The sequence below is a fragment of the Excalfactoria chinensis genome, chromosome 5 (assembly GCF_039878825.1).
Source record: "Excalfactoria chinensis isolate bCotChi1 chromosome 5, bCotChi1.hap2, whole genome shotgun sequence".
NCBI classification, from domain to species: domain Eukaryota; kingdom Metazoa; phylum Chordata; class Aves; order Galliformes; family Phasianidae; genus Excalfactoria; species Excalfactoria chinensis.
The window spans coordinates 30,376,846-30,395,228 of NC_092829.1; the positions used below are offsets into that span (position 1 = coordinate 30,376,846).

General features: G+C 46.3%; 1 protein-coding gene across 1 annotated transcript in view; it reads left to right on the plus strand.

The window, feature by feature from the left end:
- The window catches only part of SMOC1 (SPARC related modular calcium binding 1), a 153,891-nt gene that overhangs the window by 5,110 nt on the left and 130,398 nt on the right, over positions 1-18,383 (plus strand). The gene's annotated exons all lie outside the window — the stretch shown is intronic.

Consider the following 18,383-nt stretch of genomic DNA (forward strand, 5'->3'; position numbering starts at 1 on the left):
TCCTACTGCTCAGAGATTACTGGAGTTGAGTCAGTACCAACAGCAAGGCTGAAGGGCTGGAGCAGCCTGTCCAAGGGAGGGTTACCCCCACAGGTGTGCCTGTTAGGGTTGGAGAGGGAGGGTTTCTGCAGGTGGAATTGCTCCTTGCCTTGATTTATTCCACCTGTGGCTCTGCAAGGCCACAGTTCCTTTCTGTTATCATTTGGGTGATGCAGCCCACCTGGTTAAATGTTTAAATTCTGGATACATCTGGCTCTTTAAAAACAAGAGGAGTCTTAATTTTTTCTATAGTGGTCTCCATCATAATTAAAGCAGGATTTGATTTTCAGTTTTCTTCTCAGCCTTCTAGGCTGCTCAAATGTTGGTTTCCCCAGGCTTGTTCATGAATGTGCAAGAGGTAGGTTCTGGGCTGTGTGACCAGCAGTTGCTGCCTGTGGTTTGTTCTGGCTCAGCACAAGGAAAATTGTGTGTTTGAGGGTGGTGATTAAGTCTGTTTATGTCTAATTCTGCTCTGATAGATGGCAAAAGATGAGGACAAATTGAACAGCCTCATCTTGAGATGGAAATCACTTGCAGGATCACAGAAAGACTTAAGAGTGACGAGGCCTTTGGTCTTGGCCAGATCACATCTAATGCTCACGCAGGGCCACTGAGAGCCAGGCACAAGTTGCCATGATCAGAGGAAGGTGTAGCTTGGTGCCAGAATGAGAGCTGTTTTCCCCTCTCCTCTGTGCTGTCCTGTCCTGTGTTCATGCCAGCTCCATGGCACACTGGTGAGTAAACAGATCTGGGGAGACACCTGGCCCGATGGCCAGCAGCGTTGCTTGGGCCCACCATCTGCAACACTGACCAGCCTTGCCTGTTCTGACATCCTGCAATGGATAGCCCAGTTCCCCATGCCCCATGGTGGGGTGGTCAGCAGTATGGCCTTCCTAGTGGCTATGCCCTGAGTCCCAGTGCAGGGCATTTGCTGGCTCTCTGTCACTGCAGTGCTTCTCTTAGCATCAACAAGAGACAAAGTTGTTTATATGTACTTAAATCTCATTTAGCATCCATCAGGCTTAAAAAATAAAGAGAAGTCATAGGATTTTTATTTTTACACAATTGTTTGATAGGAAAATAATTAATTTTGCAATTAAGCCCTGCCCAGAACAAATGATGTAAGAGCACTGTGTATGGGCTAAATTAGTGCCTGCTGAGATGCAGCGCCAGCATCTGTCTGGGTTGGTGATGCTTATTTTAAGCAGCCAGCAGAGGGGAAAGCACACCCTTCCACAATGTTCCTGATGGCCTCATCTCTTGTGGGTCCCACGGAGCGCTCAGCATTGTCAGTCTGAGTGTGTACTTCAGTTGGATGGCAGTGGAAAAAACGGCCCCTTCTCCATTTTAAGGGAGTCATTTTAAATACTGACTTGGTGGCCAGGTGGGCACTGCTTATGCCTCAAGTGACAGAGAGAGTTCCAGAGAAATTGTTCCTCTGAAACCAGCAAGCCTGGATGGGCATGGATGTCTTGGCTCACTGCCTCTGCCTGCCAAAAGGGTAGCATTGGAGCAGGCTCATTTCAAAGGCAAGTCTAAGTGTGGGAGGGAACTGCACAGACTGTAGGAAGCCTGTTTGTTTCCGTGATGTTTAGTTTTCCCCGTGGGAAAAGTTATTATTTATTGTCTATTGTAGTCACTTGTTAATTATGTAATTAGTAGGCCTAGTTGATCTTGACTGTTTCTTTTCCTTAGGGGCCAGATGTAATAGACAGCTTCATAAATATTTGACAGCTTAAATTTCCTTCAGTCTGGTAAAATTCTGTTGGTCGACCATCAGGACCTTCCTTAAGTCTGAATCCAATTTGTATATACTTCATTATTGCTCTTAGTTTTGTGGGCAAAGCAAGCATTGTCTGTTGTTCTTCAGACATATGCTGGGCTATGGGTTTTCAGAAGATGCTGTGTTTTCTGTATGTCAGGTGATAAACCATTTTGGTATGAGCCTGGGAGAGCTGGTATGGGGGATAGGAGGTTCTCCAGCTTCCAGTTGTAGATGCATTTCACCTTTGAAGGACAGTTGTGTCTTGACCCGAGGTTAGTGTGCATCATTTGTATCCAAGCTTACTTTTAAAGTAATTTCACTGGGGCAGGCTGTGCTCAGGTGCTAACTCCATAGGTTTAAACTGCCTAGGTAGTAGGAGAGCCTGCCACTGTCATCAGTACCTTTGCAGGCATCATTGGGATGTCATGTTAGCAAAACCTAGGTCATGCTACATAGACAGAGCTCATCCTCAAGCTGCTGACATAATGCTCCAGCCATCAACAAAGCCACTTGAAAACTTTAATCTTCCCTGTGAACAGATTAGGGCAAATAATTCATCAACCCTATAACCTCTAGCTCCTTAACCCTGTTTTGATGTCCTCAGTATCTACCACATTTCTGCTGTGTCCGCTTCTGGTGGTCAGGCTGAAATTGGAATGGGCTTAAATCAAAACAGGTATATTAAAAATAATCTCCTTTTTAAATTAGCTTTTCTGATTTGATATATAAGTAATACAGTCCAAAGCAGGGTTGTGTTGAAATGCATACCTGACCTTGTAGGACCGTGCTAATAGTTCAGAGTTACTGGGCTGATAAGAGTGAAAGTGATGCTGCTGCTGCTGTGGAACTTGCATCTTTTTCTGCTTCTTGTCTCCTGCTTTGGCATCCTTGCATCACTGACTGTGGTGCTGGAAGATAATGTCTCTGTTCTTTCTTACTCTTGCAGTCTTTTCAGCAAAGCTGTAGATTGCATGTATTAGAAGATCAGACTTTCCTCCCTCCCTCCCATAGGCACAGTAGGTGCTTCAAGAAGGGTATGTGTAAGCTCACATTGCTGCAGAGATCTCCCCACGAGTCAGAAAGAGATATTGTTGTTCATGTTGCACTTACTCATAAGGCTTAGGGCTGAGAAGGTCACTGAGCAGGTCATAGAATCGTTAAGGTTGGAACAGACCTCTAAGATCACCAAGTCCAACCAACATGACCACTAAACCACATTCTTTGGTGCCACATCTACCTTCTTCTTGAACACCTCCAGGGATGGTGACTCCACCACATCCCTGGGCAGCCTGTGCCAGTGCCTCATCACTCTTTCTGAGAACTTTCTTCTAATATCCAACCCCCATCTTGCTGCAACCTCTTTTCTGGTCATTGTAGACTTGTAGATAACCTGGATCAGCCTAGATATTGGTCCCTGCTTTCTCACTGTTTCCTGTGTGGAATCTGAGGCAATTGGAGTTTAAAAAATGAGCATAATGCTTCCTAGCTACAGAAAGGTTTTTTCATGTTTGGATGCTTGATGATGCTGAAGAATCCTACTCAGATCTACAGCAGAGTCACAGCATTAAGCTTCTGAGAGGTGCTGACCATTAGCACAGAGAAGAAGTAAAGTCTTTAAACAGTGGAAAAGCAAAGGAAGATATGTTAGTTTACAGGGCAGGCTTTTTGAAACCAAAAGGTGTTTCTCCATTTTCTCCCACTTACATTGTTCCCTTTGTCTTATACTTCTTTGATCAAGAAGGCAGGATGTGCAGGGGGGTTTGCTGTCTGCTTGTGAGGAGAGAGCTGGACCTACTTCCTTACTTGCCCATGCCATACAATATTGGGAAACAATTTTCTGCCCTTATTCCACCTCTAGCGGTAGGTGCTGAAAGCATGTTTTTACTTCCTGCTGGTGTAGTGAGAATGAAAACTCTGGAGGGAGATGTGGTACTGGGATTCATCATACCTTGATGCTGTACTGGGAAGACTGGGAGCCCAGTGTGATGAGTTGAAGACGCCTCCTTTGATGTGAGGAAAGCTCAGGGCACCGGCATGCCTGTATCCAACGGGCACCATCCTTCTGAAGTCCCATGGCATCCTGACTGAACTGAAATGTCCTTTCTGCATGGTGCCAATGGACTGTGAAAAGTTCAAGTGGGCTGCTGAAAACCTTGTTTGTGTACTTGCCCATCTGTCTTCGCCTTTTGCATCTCCTAAGGCCCACAAGTGCTGTGGGAGTACTACTCTGGGTTGCCGGCTTCTGGTCTGCGTGCCAGCAGAGCTGTGTGCCTTGGCTGCCAGCCCTGTTGCTGCTTTCCTCTTGGTGAGCTCAGAAACAGCCTGATCTCTGCCTGGCTTGTGCCTGTTTAGTTGCTTAGAAGGAAAGGAGAGGCTCGTTCCTTGCCCTACAGTGTTAAAGGAATCGGGCACATGCATCCTCTGTCATGTCTTGTCTCTATCCACCATGTGTGGAAACTGAGGGGAAGGGAGTGAATCCCCATCAGACGGTCATGGAATAACCATCTCGGTGAGAAAGTTTCTTCCTGCTCCCATTAATAAATACCCAGATTAAATGCTGGAGCCTGAGGAGTGGAATATTCTGATTCTCCAAATGCATTCCTTGTCCTCCTGGATGTTTTGCTGAGTTTTTTGGTCTGGCCAAAGCCACATGGATTTGAGTTCCTTGGTTGAATTAGGCACTGTTGTCTTTTGGTTGCTGCTGCTCTTGTGGACACCTCCTGTGCTAGGTCTTGTCCAAGCACCCAGGCAACAACAAGCCAAACCCAGCAGTGCAATGCTTTTGTCTCGCTTTAATTATAGTAGGACACAATTATTAGCAGCATGTTTTTATTTCCATTTGTTCATTCTGACGGAAAACAAAGGAAGCCATTATCTCCACAAGAGGATGTTTCAGGAAGCTTTACGGTAAATAAAGCTAAAAAGACCAGTGCATGAGAGAGTATCACATTCTTTTACAGATAGCAAACAATAATCAGGTTGCTACAACCCTTTCAAGAGGCTTGGTAGCAAGTCCACACTCAGGTTGCCCTTTAATCTTGGAGGATCACTGGTCCCTTTACAGACTGATACATTTACCACAGTTTACCTAAGCTGTAGCATGTGCATCCCTGGAAAAGCATATGGCAGGTCTTTGGTGCTGTGGGAAACGAAGTAAGAAAGTTGGATGGCACGCACCAGCCCCATTTTTGGCAGTAAGTTTCCCTTTTGTAAAGCCAGTATGGATCACACTGAAGCCTGAAGGTCAGGTTGGATTTGATCTTGGATAATGTTTCTGAACCTTCCCCACTCCCTGAACAGCAATGCAGAGCAGGCAACATATTCTTGAGACATCGTGCTTCTCAGTCCATGACAGCCTGGGGCAGCAGCTTCCATTGGTGACTTTTCTGTGTCTGCTGAATGCAAACAACATTGCTCTCAGAGGCAAAACATTATTGAAAGCCTTCTCTTAAAGTTGGCAAGAAATGCGCTTAAGCAATGGGATGTTTTTTGAAACAGCAAAATATTTTCTAAAAGCTCTTTTGCGCAACAGTAGAGAAAAAAGGCAAGAGACAAGTACGTTGCAGGTCTTTTCATTCTTGAGATCTCCAGTATTTCCTATTCTCCTAATTTTAATGGAAGCCTTTTGATCTTTGCCATTTGCCTCAAAGCTCTGGGCATTAGGTGAGGTTCTCAACTTTATTTTATAATAAAAACGTAGAGGTTTGTAGCCTTCAGGGATTTGGAGAAAAGTTTTGCAAAAAAAAAAAAAAAAAAGTGATCATAAAGTTCAAGAAAGCAGAGTGCAATTAGGAAAAGCTCAAACATTTATAATTTTCTTTAAAAACCAGAACAAAAACCCTCGTGATTTTTAAGCTGTGATTCTCTGGAGCCTGACACGTAATTTTAGAGTATGTGGGGTTGGCAGTGCTGGAAAGGATGATTTTCTTTGCCCAGAAATGTACATGCTTTTGTACTGCAAGTTTTATTTACCCATGATTTTAACTGTTTCTGTGTTTGTAAGCTGGGTGCTTTCTGCATCTGCACTTCCCTGTGTGGGATGGGACTGCATCTCTACAGGGTGTGATGTTGAGTCCTGTAGAGCCCTGGGTACCTGTGTGGGCCAGCCAGCACTTTCCAGGTGACCCAAGGAGAGCAATGGCAAGAAGGTCTCATTGCCAAGAGTCTCCTGAGGGCTCAGAGGTGGTGGGATTCACCTTGTGCAGTGTGGGTAGCTGGGCAGTGAGCTCCACCTGCCCTCTCTAGGGCTTGGAAAGGATAGCCAACGGCCATCTTTGTCCCCATGGCAGACAATAGGCTGCATGCCTGATGCAGGTGTGTCTAACTACGTGCTTCAGGTCTGCAAACTCATGGTCTGCATGGTGGTGGCCTGTGGTCTTCTGCGGCATCTGTTACTGTGAGCATCTCTTTCCCTGCTGTACAAGACTGCTTTGGGTGTCACAGGAAGGCTGGGTGCCTCCTGTAGAGCCCCATGGGGATGTGGCGTTAGAGCCAGCTTTCTACTCTGAGCCACTGTCCCCTGGGCACTGTGCTTCTGTATTTTTGGAAAGCACAGTTTGTGTTCCTCAGTGCTAGCTGTGCATGTCAGCGGCTCTTCACAGTGAACTCTCAGGGGCCTGTTCCCTTTGTGCTTGAGAGCTGTCCCCCCCCAGTGCTTTTTGCTGTGGTGCTGGGCATGCATTGGGCTCTGTCTGTCTCAAAGTGGTGGCCTGTTGTTCAGGCCTGCTGTGCTACCCAAAACTATGCCTGTAGCGTCGAAACCCAAGTTTCCCTTGTGTGAGGTCTGCTGGTGATCCCAATGCCAGTCACTTCTTCCACTGGGAGATGGGGATGAAGGTGGACATCATTTTGGTGAGATGGTACCCCTGCGAGGTGGAGAGGGATGGCAGATGCTGCCACAAATGACTGTCTGGAGGACTGGGGAGGGCAACAATGAAGAGTTTTTCTGTGTAGCTATAGCATGGCCATAGGGCCTAGGGGAGCAGGACAGTTTGGGTGCTGTGGCCCAGCTGGGATCAGGGATGCACTCCCAGGATCTGACGACTTTCTCATGCTGATTTTGACAGCTTTCCTTAGAAGTAACTTCCACCATGTGTGCTCATATTAACATCAGTTACCCATTGTTTTCCACAGGAATAGCTTATTTTAGGGAGCTTGTTTCTCCACCCACCCTCTGTAAGCACCTGTGAGCTGTGTTGACATTGTAAGCTAACCTGTGTGATCTCAAACTAAGCTCTCAGACCTTTGGATGTGTTCACAGTTTCCAAGCTGGGCTGAGCGCCCTTCCAAATTGTCAGCCTGACGCCACCCATGCTGATTTATGTTCCCTGAGAAATGCAATTGTAACTATTTCCATTAAGAGAGCCCTCAAAACCGTAAATGGCTTCGAAGTTGTGAAGAATGCATGCCCCTGGCTCCCTACAAATTGCCCTTTGTGTTTTCCTGCATTTGGTTGTATCTGGTGCTTCAGCTCAAGTGGTGATTTTAATTCAAAGCACATGAACGTGAGCCAGGAACACTACCTGCTTTCCCTGATGTGGTGCCCACTCTCAGACCCCACCAGAAGTCCTCACCACCCTGAGGTTTCCTATCAGCACCGCTCCCCAGGTAAGGGCCTCTGCTGACTTGTCCTGCTCCTCACTATCTTTGCTCATCCACTTTGAAAATGAGATCTCCGAGGGTGGTGTTGTTGTTTATTTAGGGTCAGCAGCTTGTTTTGGGTCTTACCAGCAAAGATAGCACAATTCTCACAATTCCTAGGACAACACATTGCAGGCACAGACAAACCCTGGCCCACAGTTAGTGTATGCAAGCCGCAGTACAGTGCTGCATTCACCTACAGAGATATATAAAGGGTAATGATAATGTTGCCCAGAAGGCTAACACATCAAAGGCCAAGGAGCAGTTAAAATGTATTATGAGCTGTTGGCAGTGATTGTGTGAGATATTAGCATAGTGCTGGTTTGGACAGCCTGAGTAAATGAAAACCCTCTGGATTAATTGGTACACCAAAGAGACTTGGGAGGAAAATGGAGACTGATGGAAAATGACAAACACAGAAGAATGGGATAGCTGGACATGCTGACTTGTGACTGGGGAACACATTATTAGGCAGTGCTTCCTGCTGTGCCTGGGGAGCAGGGCAGGCCAGGCTGCCCCACCGGTGCTGCAATCCTTGCACCCATAGGTGGTTAGAAGTGAGATTGACCAGGTGTCTTTTGACACCTGGGTGCTGCAGAACAGTTTAATTAAAATTAATGATGTGGGGCTGGGAGATGGAAGGAGGCCTTGTTTAGTCTCATAGTGCCTGGTGGCACAGAGCAACTAAAGCTGTGAGCCTAAGGATTTATTAGCAAAGAGATTACAGGCTGAACTGGGTGGCAAACAGCATGAAGAATATCAAATGACAAAGTATCACTCTTTACCATATAAACCTATATTCCAGCTTCTACTTATATTATTAATTATTCAGTTATATGCAAATAACATCTCACATTACAGTGACAGGCATGCAAACTCTAATCACAGTGTCTCATTCAAGCACTAACTGACCCACAGGAGCAGGATCATCACCTCTCAATCTGACACCACCCCAAGTAAGTCTTGCTCTTGCAGATCACCTCTCTGGTGTTTGGGGGTGGGTACCTTGCCTGTGAACAAGTAGCGTGGGCTGAGGGCTATTTGCCCCTTTCACCCATCCACACTGAAGAGGCAAGGGCAGAAGTTCCTCATTGAACCCAGCAGCTGATCAGAGAGACATTCACCAATGGGTTTTCTTCAGGGTTTTCAAAATAATGTGACTAAAGCCAACCTGCTAACAACATGTGGTTGTATTGATAATCTCTCCCCTGGGCATCACGTGGGGAATTCCTCCTTACCATGACCTTATTCACTTGTCCTTATCTCTGGCAGTCTGTACTTTCCTATTGTTCGTTTTACCTAGAACCCTCACAGTCTGTGTTTTACTGTTCAGTTATGCTAGTCCCCTTGTATCATTTGCTTCATTCCCACACCTGCTGTCCGAGCTGCGCTCTTTGCACATTTGTCTCTTGCACACTCCAGGTGTAGTGGGAAGGAAGACACAGAAGGTGGTGTCCTTCTGGTCATCTGCTGATTTACAAGCTCCCTTTCTCCTTGTGTCATCCTTTCTGTGCACAGAAGAATAGAATGGAGAGGCTGCTAGAACCTGGGTGCTGCCTGGCCTTCTCCTCACGGCTGTGCAGCCAGGGTGGGGATGGAAAGTAAAATGTGCTGGGGGAAAACTCCAGCGGCAGCCTTCTGTCCACTTCCCAAATATATTGAAGAGAAAATAAAGAATTGCCAGCAAGATAGAGAAAGAAAGTGAGATGCTGTCTGCATCTCATGTCCCTAGAAGCTAAGCTCTTGTTGACACAGGTCTGACAGGCTCCCGCATTGTCTCAGATGATGTAAAGCATGGCTGAGCTCTGCAGCCTCCGTCATCACCTGTCCCACTGTCCTGCTGGCAACATCCATCCTTTGACAGGAAAATCCTTTTTTTTTCTGTTTGTTCCAGGGTGGATTCTGGTAATGCAGGAGAATTGCTGTTTTTTTACATTTTTTTTTCCCTCATGCTGTGAAAAGGATGAGTTTGGCAAAAGGCAGCGAACATCAGCATCACCAGCTTCTTTCTGACATATTCTTGAAAAATTCCTTGCTTCTCTCATAAATCCAAGGCTTACATAAACAATGCTTTCACTCTTAAAGCTAAAGACAAGAATCAACGTTTAAACCTATTTTTAAAACGAGTTGCATTTGCAATCTATGATCTTCAACCGAAGTTTTAGAAGTGCTCTCATCCTTGAAAAGAAGAGACCATTTTGCTTTTAGAGACTAATGATAAAGTGCTTTCTAAAGGTAACTGAGCATAGCACAGAGTCTTAAATATATTTATTAGGTTATTAAGCGCAATGAATAGAGTCTGGTTGCTAATATTAGCTATGCCTTTGCAAGTGAAAAGCACTTTTGGTTAGTTAGACAGCTTCTTATCAAAGAACTAAAATGTACCATTAAAACGTATGCAGCTTACTGAATAATCATGTTATTTGTCAGACAAGCAACAGAATAATCACTGAAGCACTCTCCAAGTGCCAAATTGGGTAATAGATGTAATTAGGATCTGTTTGATTAGATGTGTGCCCATGGTAACAGTCACACTCATGATCCACGTATTAGTACAGCCTTGAAATAATCTTCAGGGGGGATGACTGCAGCAGAGCACATCTGAAGCTTCACTCAGGAGACTTTTGGAGCATAACCTGCACACTCATTTCCTCTGTTTCTGTAGTTATTCTTTATTTTTAAAACAATGCACACCATGATCCTCAAAGGTGATACACTGCTTCCAAGAAATGTTGTTTCACTTTTATCCCTAAAAGGAAGAACCCTTAATCATCTCCATCACATTTCAAAGCCTAAAACCTTCCTATATTTAGGGACATACAACAGCAATTGGCAAGGATGCTGCAAGCTGTTACTAGGAGGTGGGAACAATCATCACCTGGAAGCTGGCCCATCTCACATCCATTCTCATCTCACAGCCCAGTGATGGATAAGGCCTTCTGGATGTTCTTTTAGACTGTCACAGGAAGCATGTGAAGACACTGCAAGGGCTCAGTTAGAAGATGGATTTTGCTTAATATCCAAACCTCTGAGAGAGCCTGCTAGTGCTGATCCACTGCCAACCCGCAGGGAATGAGCCTGGAGGGTACTATTTGGGTAACAGTGGAACCCAAGAGAGTTTCTTCAGCCATAGATGTAACACGAATTGTTCCTGCAGTTTATTTTTACACATTTAGAGGGTGAATTAATTTGGAAAATTCGGACAGAATCAGGATTAGCAGAATGAATTATTAAGTGTTATTTATGAAAAAGGAGAGAAATACATATCCTAGCGCTGAAACTGTTTATGTCCAGGACTGATGAGAGTTGTTGTTTTGCAGAAATGCTTGCTGGGAAGTATGTAAAAGAAGCTTTTTATCCCAGTGAGGAAGATGCAAGGATGCACAGAAGTTCACCTGGGTGAACTTTGCACCTGGCAAAGACTGGGTTGTAGCAGGGAAACATAAGGATCAAATACCTGGAGTCTGACAGCAGAGGAGTGTGGAGTATACCAGGGAAGTCCTGGACAGGCTGGGCCAAAGGGCTGAGACATGTGGATGAAGCCTGGCCTTGTGAACTGTCCCACTGAGGCAAGAGAGTGTGGTGTACCCGCATGCAGACACTTTGCCCTGTAGATACAAGTTGAGATTTGGCATCATGGAGTCCTATTTGGGAATGTGTAGCAGAGGAGTCAGCACTGAAGGACTATAAACATAAACGCTCCGAGATTTAGGATGGCTTTTGGGAAAAAGTGGTTTATCCCTGTGGAAACTCAGGGGAAGATTTGGTTGTTGCACTACAAAAGAGGAACACTTTCTCCAAAGGGTCCACAACACATGGAGCCACGTTTGCAGCCTTCAGCTGGAAGGCAATAGTGCTATGAGATTAGACTTGAGCAGGATCTGGGGGGGGGCATTGATGGAAGACTCAGTGTGAGCCAGCAGTGTGCACTTATAGCTTAGAAGGTCAACAGTATCCTGGACTGCATTAAAAGAAGGCCAAGGGAGGTGAGGAATAAGTTGCTCGTGGCCTGTGGATGCCTTGTCCCTACAGGCACTCAAGGCTTGGCTGAATGGGGTTTTGAGCAACCTGAAATAAGTCCCCTGTTCATTGCAGGAGAGTTGGACTAGATGGCACTCAAAGGTCCCTTCTAATTCTAAAGATTCTATGATTCCATAAGTTGTGGCTAGATGGGTAGTCAAACTGTTACTAGATGCAGTGCTAGGATTATACATGCCGAGGTAAAAAGGGGTCTGAGGATCCCTCTTGGGCATGCAGTACATGATTAGGATTTGTCTGCCTTTCTTCATACTAGTCTGCTGTTAACCACACTGGGGATCTGTAATACTCAGCAATACCAATGAAGTTCACTGGTCAAAATGCACTGAGGTGGTGTGTCAGACTCCCACCCAGCTCCCTCTTCTTTCATGGGCACTCTTGTAAGTGTTGCTTCCCAAAGCAGGGGATTATTCACACAGCTTTCATTGGCACTCTATGCTGTGTCTGAAATGGCTTAGACCAAAACCCATACCTGCCCTGGCTGGGAGAAGAGGACAAGTTTGTGTATGGGCTCTGCAGCAACAGTGGGGATGACATCCTAAGCACTCTACTCTTAAGTTAGTATGTGGACAGCCACTGCTTGGTGTGACAGCATGGCACGCTTGCGCTGGGTGTGACCAGATGCTTGAGATCTCCTGCAGCTGAAGGGCATCCTCTGGCCATGGCACATCTATGTGAGTGGTGAAAGCAGTCTGGAAAGGGGACAGGGAGGCAGCAGGTGTACCCGGAGTGAGTAGGCAAGAGAGGGTGTTCATGTATGCAAGCATATAGGCAATGCAGGTCCCTCCTGTGATAAATGATCGTAAGGAGAACTATGTGAAGTTGTGAATTTCTGCCTCTGTTCTCCAGAACAGAACAAACCGGAGTGAAAAAACTCAGAAAAAAAAAAATTGCTTCCTGGAATTGAAACAGTCATGTTCAGAAATGTCTACATGCTCTGTTTTGACATTTGTTTGGATCAAAGTGAAGCATTTTGACGTTTCTGAGGTAGGAATGTTTTGTTTCAATTTGTTGAACTGACATGAAACGTTTCGTTTTAAGTCTGCTTAACATTAAAGTAGGCAGTGTGTTTCCTTGGGTTTGGGTCCCATTCTCTCCTCTGGGCTGCGCTCCCTGGGAGCTCTGCCCAGCTCCCATAAGGCTTGGGCAACATCCACGTTGTTCTCAGTAAATGCAGCTCAGCTGCAAGGCCCCATATACAGGAAAGAACAGAGGCCTTTTTGGGAAAGTTCATTTTGAAGTTGAACTCGACTAAAATGAAAAATTTGGGGGCAGTTTAATCAAAGCTCTGTTTCAGTTCACCTCCGACAAAACACAAGTCTTTCCTGCAGCATCCCCATCTTCCCACAGGCACTTTTTCGTCTTGCAGAAACTGTTTTCTGATCAAAAAAAGAAGGAAGTCTCCCAGCGAGCGCCTGCCTAGGTGTCGACAAGACCTACATCAATCAGCTCCCCAGGGCTGTGGGCTGGTCCCTTGCACTCCGTGTCCTGCCGTGCGGCTGAGCAGAGCCCAAAGCATGCATCTGGGATAGGCAGAAAAGCCCCTTGAGTGGAGCTCTGTCTCCGCTGGCCCCAAAGGGGACTAAGGGTGAGAGGTTTCTCTCATGGCAGATGGCAGATCCCGTTCTTTTCTGGAGACAGCTGAAGCTGCTTCAGTTCATTTTCAATCAGGCAGATCGTATTGCTTGCTGTGGGGGGTGGCTGAGACCCTCCTCCCCCTTTCCTGGGCAACATCTTCAAAAGATCTCTGATTTTGCTCACCAATCAAGCAATCTCATTTGCAAAACAACTGCAAGAGCCCTGCAAAGCAGAGGGCCCAGTCCTTTGTTTGGAGCTGGCTTTGGTGACACAAAGGAGCGATAAAGGTGATGGAGCCGAGGTCTGGGCAGTGGTGTTTCCTGGACTGTGAACGCTGGCCTCCCTCCCCCCAGCTGTAATTTCAGCCCCTAAACGTAAGGATTATGCAGGGCAGAGACCAAGGGGAACAAGGTGCATTGCAACTATTCTTAGCTACAAAAATTATTCCTGGCTTGCTTTGAAATCCGAACCAGGGTTAATTTCTCTTCCCCTTCCCCCAATCTGTTTCCTCTCCTCTTTCATGTACCCATTTGCATAGACTGTCATCGTAAGAATCTCCATTAAAATTGAAAGCCTCCTTCCTGCATGTCACCTCTCACAGCCCCCTTCCGCTTGCCCTGCATGACTTTTGGAGGGCTGGAGAGCAAAGGTCCTCCCTAGCATCGCCTCACCAAGCGTGCATTGCCATGGCCGCTCCGTTGCTATAGGGATGTCTGGGAGTGCCAGAGAAAAAACAGGGAATTATCTAAATTATTTAGTGACCGATTAATATGTGCTTATAGAGCACTTCAGAACTGTGCATCCTTATGTAAATTGTTTATGGTCTGGGCAAATGGTATAATTTGCTGAATGTCCTCCACTCTCATTGATTTCAGTGGGAGAAAAGGGAGGTAGGCAGCTTGCAGGGCTTGTCACAATTACATTATCAAGAGTTCTTATAGTTCTACTTCAGGAAAATAGCTTAGATATGAGTCTTCTCTTCACATTTTTGTAGGTAGGGCTGCTCAGGTGCCTTCATTACAGAGACCTGTGCTCAGCTGCTTTGTACTTTGGCACACTTCACCCACCTGTGTCCTGATGGCTGGCCCTACCCCACCTCCTCCCTCATCTGCTAACGAGATGAGGCTGGCCCAAAGTGAGGCGAGTGCAGACCCCCTGACCAGCTCTGCTTCATAAAGCTCTGCATAGTCAGGGGTGGCTAAGATACAGGCTTGTGTGTTTGGGAAACAGGGCTGGAGACCTAAATGCTTTTGGTGTGAGCTGCCAGCAGCTTTGGAGACCCATGCAGCGATGTGACCTTAGTGTGGAGCCTGACTGTCCTGGTAAGTGCACGTGTTGGGATGTGCTGGGGCAACAGGGTATAGGCAGCCACTGAAAGCTTGTCTTCCCCATTTGAGGGGCTGCTTTGTGGGAGGGTGGTGTGTTTCTTCCCTTTGAAAGGTCGGTAGCACCACATCTGCAAGTGAGGAAGGGTGGTTGGGAGGATTATAAGTACAGCTGGTGTTTGTGGAAGGGCTGCTATCCCCAGTATTACTCTGCACAAAGTGTAAAGTGCCTTGGGTGCTGGGGGATGTGTGTTGATCAGGTGTGATACGTGAGGCTTGGTTTTCCAGTGGGAGTGCAGAACAAGTAGGGAAACTTGGAAAACCAAACAGACATGTTCCGGGTTCATGCGAGTGTTCAGAAGCTATTAAAATCCCTCTGATTTCAAGGAATCTCAGGGTCATCAGTCCCCATGACTCCATCTGCTGTGGAGCAGTCATCCAGTAAGGATGCCTTCACGTGTGGCAGTCGCCTTTGTGGTTCATTTATGGGGCTTAATCACAAATTGCTGCAGAACAGCCTATGCTCCAGCAGCACTGAGCAGCAGCACTGCTGGGTTGTTATTCTGTAGTGGTTCAGCACTAGAGGGGGATGTAGCATGTGCTTTCCAGCATGTTTCACATGGGCATGCAACAATATTTTACAGCTGTGTTTATGAGGAGGCTGGTCTTCTAATTACTGCTACGAAGATTTTCTGTCACAAGGACAGTTTTTTTTTGCATAGGATAAAAGTGAGAAAGGCTGACATTTTCCAAGCTGTATGAACTGTGTTTGCAGCCAATGAGGTTTTGAAATTTCATGTGTCTTTTGTAGAGAGGCCTCAAAACCTAAGGTGATTGGGTATTTCTTTGTCTGGTGTGAGCTAGCATTGGAACAGCAAATAGAAGCTGCATTTCAGCTGGGCCATAGCTAGCTGGAAGGGCTCAAGATCTGTTCTTGCTGTAGTGACACTTGGCGTGCTGTGCCAGAGGGCTGCAGCTGAACTGTGGCAGTAAGTCCTGTGAGTGGCTGAGCTAAGGCGTAAAGCCAAATCCACCCAGCTCGGCTTGCTCAGAGAGTTTCTGCACGTTTCTGTTCTGAGCAAAAATGGCTCTTTGATTTTGCAGACATCACAGTAATAAAGAACAGTTGCCCACTTCACGCGCAAGCAAAGCATCTAGCAAAAAATGCTGCTGCCTTGTGGGTGTTTTGCAAACTTGTACACTCCTAAAGCTAGCTGAATTCCTGTCTTTTCTTGTTTTCCTCCTCCTTACCTCTGCTGAGCCTTTCTGTTTTGCCCCATGGTGCAGAATTGTGTCATTGTGGGGACATGACTTGGCAGTCCTTTAGCTCAGGGAATTTCTCCTGGTGCGTTTGGGTACAGTAACTTGGGAGGAGAGCAGTTTTGCTGATGCGTGCTATACAGATGCACAAACAGAGCTGTGTGGGCCAAGCTCTGCTGTACTGCAGCAGGAGGTGTGAATGGCACTTGCTGAAGAAAACTAATTTTGGATCTAAGGGACAGAGGCTCTCTAACGTGAGGTTTTGCTCTGCCTATGGAGAACCTTAGCCCTGTGCCCTCCTCGTGCTATAGACACTGCGTGGGGCTGAGGTTCCCACCTCACACTGAGGGCGATGTTAGCTAGCCAGCAAAGATGTCCCCATTCACATTTCCAAATATAAACTTTTCTTCCCCTACTTACAGAGCCTGTAATTACCTCTTATTCCAGTGCCAGCAATCGTCCATCAGGCATCGTTATTAGCAGAGGGGAAAGAGAAGGGGAGGGAGAGAGAGAGCGCCACAAAACTTAATTTAATCACAGCACCCTATGCTCAATTTAACAGACACAACAGCTCCGAATGGGGTCCCTGTGCAACTGGAGGGCAGGCGGTGGAGCGTCCCTGGAAAGAATTAATTGTGGATGACAATGTGTAAACAGTGCGGATGAATAGGGCACGCAGGTGTGAGGCACCGGGGCCATCCCGGGGACTTTTTCACACGAATTTCAGCTCCTTCACTGCTGACCTGCTCCTGAAAACGTGATTAGTGTCAGCGTTGGGAAACCATTCAGGGTGTCAGGATTTGGCACATATTAACTAGCCCTGGGGGAGAGAAGGGGGAGCGCCCGGGGGCTATGAAAGGAGGAAGTCTGGCGGGCCGGGGGACTGTTAAAGGGACAGAAAATGCTGCGAGGTACTTGGGGGAGGATGGCCGGGAGCTGCAGCAGCAGAGCATTCCGAGGCATCCTAGCTGGAGCTGGGTGGAAAGCAAGGCATTGCATCGTGGAATATTTTTCTCCGGGTGTCCATCATAAATATTGATGATGTTTATATTACTGACTCTTTCTTGGCTGGGGCTTTAGTAGTTCTAGATGCTTTAGCTTGAGAGATGAACAGTCAAAACAAGCAGGAAAATTAATGACGCAGCAGCACTAGGAACAGGAAATATCTCCTGGGTAACATATGGATGTTATTCAGCATGCAAAAATCCCTCTTCATCAATATGTACTCTATATGTAAGGTGATACATATGGACAGGGGGTTGCATAATGGGCCCAATTTACTAAGCATGAGGCTAGTCACTCTGAAATTATGTTTCCTGCTCCAGCCCAGCCCTCTGCAGCCATATGTACAATCTAAGTGCAGAGAGCAGTTGAGGTTAGCATTTTTTTCCCCCACTTATATATATGTACAAGGAAGGACAGCACTTTATGTGGGAGGAGAGGCAGTCCTCACATTACAACCTGCTTGACTGATATATCTTCTCAGACACGGTGCTCAGTGCTACTGAATGCTACTCAGCCTCTCCCACCAAAATATCTATGCTCTCGGAGGTTAGCAACACTTGGGAGAGCTGATGCTGAAATGCTGAAAGGCATGTCTTCCTATGAATTGTGCATATTAGTTCTTTCAAGGTAATTCTTTAGCGGCTCTTTCTGCTAAGGTGAATGTGAAATCTTTTCAGCAGAGTGCATTAGCCTTGTTACCTCAGACAAATTCTAAGACCCAGTTTTAAGGAAAGAGTGTTGTGTTTGTTGTAGTACTGCTCTTTCTTAGCACCTGAGCTCTGTGCAGTGGTGCTTGTGCTTGGCTTGTGGCTGCTCATGCTGTTTTACAGAATCCTCATTTCAAACATCATTCTAACCTGATACTGCATATGAATGCGTCAGTGACAAATCCCTCTTTCTTGTAAGATCTCCAATAAGTGCAAGTATTTTCAGGCTTGCTGAGAGATCAGTGCGTGGTGGGACTCTGGGACGTGACTTAGTGAACAGAACTGGGCTGGGATGCAGGTGAAGGAGCCGGGCTGCTGAGTACTGTGACCTTTGCAAATTTGTGGTGCAGGTGGAAAGCCTTCCCCAGCTGCAGAAACTCTTGCACATTAGCTTGTTGTGAGTGTGGACTGAGTGGTGGATTTACTTAGAAAAATCGAAGCTGTGTACATCAGAATTGATATTCCTAAACCATCACGTAGTTCACATTGTTATTCTTGCTGCTTTTTCAAGACAAAAGCTAGTTTTTTTCAAGTTTAACTCATGGCAGACTCACGTGCCACCCAAGCCATGCCTTCAGGTCTGTCTGATGAATTTGATGCAAATAGTTGTCTTCTTTCAGCTCCCTGCCAGTGTCATTGCAACACTGGAGTTTTCCAAAGTGCTCTTAGATACAGACTCTAAGTAACTTATTTTCCCTGTGGTGAGGCTGGAGGACAAACTGCGTTCAGAAGAGGTTTCAACGGGGGGTTGGGATGGGAGCTCTAGAATGACAGCAGTCTCTGCTATAAAAGAAGAGCTGAGAGCTAATGGCTTCCCTAGGTAAGGTCCAGGTCTCAAACAAATTCTGGACATGTGAGTGGAAGGAGAAGTGGGGATATGGTGTATAGGCTGTGAGAGGAAATTCACTGCTCAGCACTCAGGCAAAGGAGAGATGTCTTGCAGCTTTGTCCCCAGGGGGTCATTAATCTCTAGTTTAGCTGGTCTGCTCGCAAGTTGCACTGGTCTGGCTGCAGCACAGCAATGTG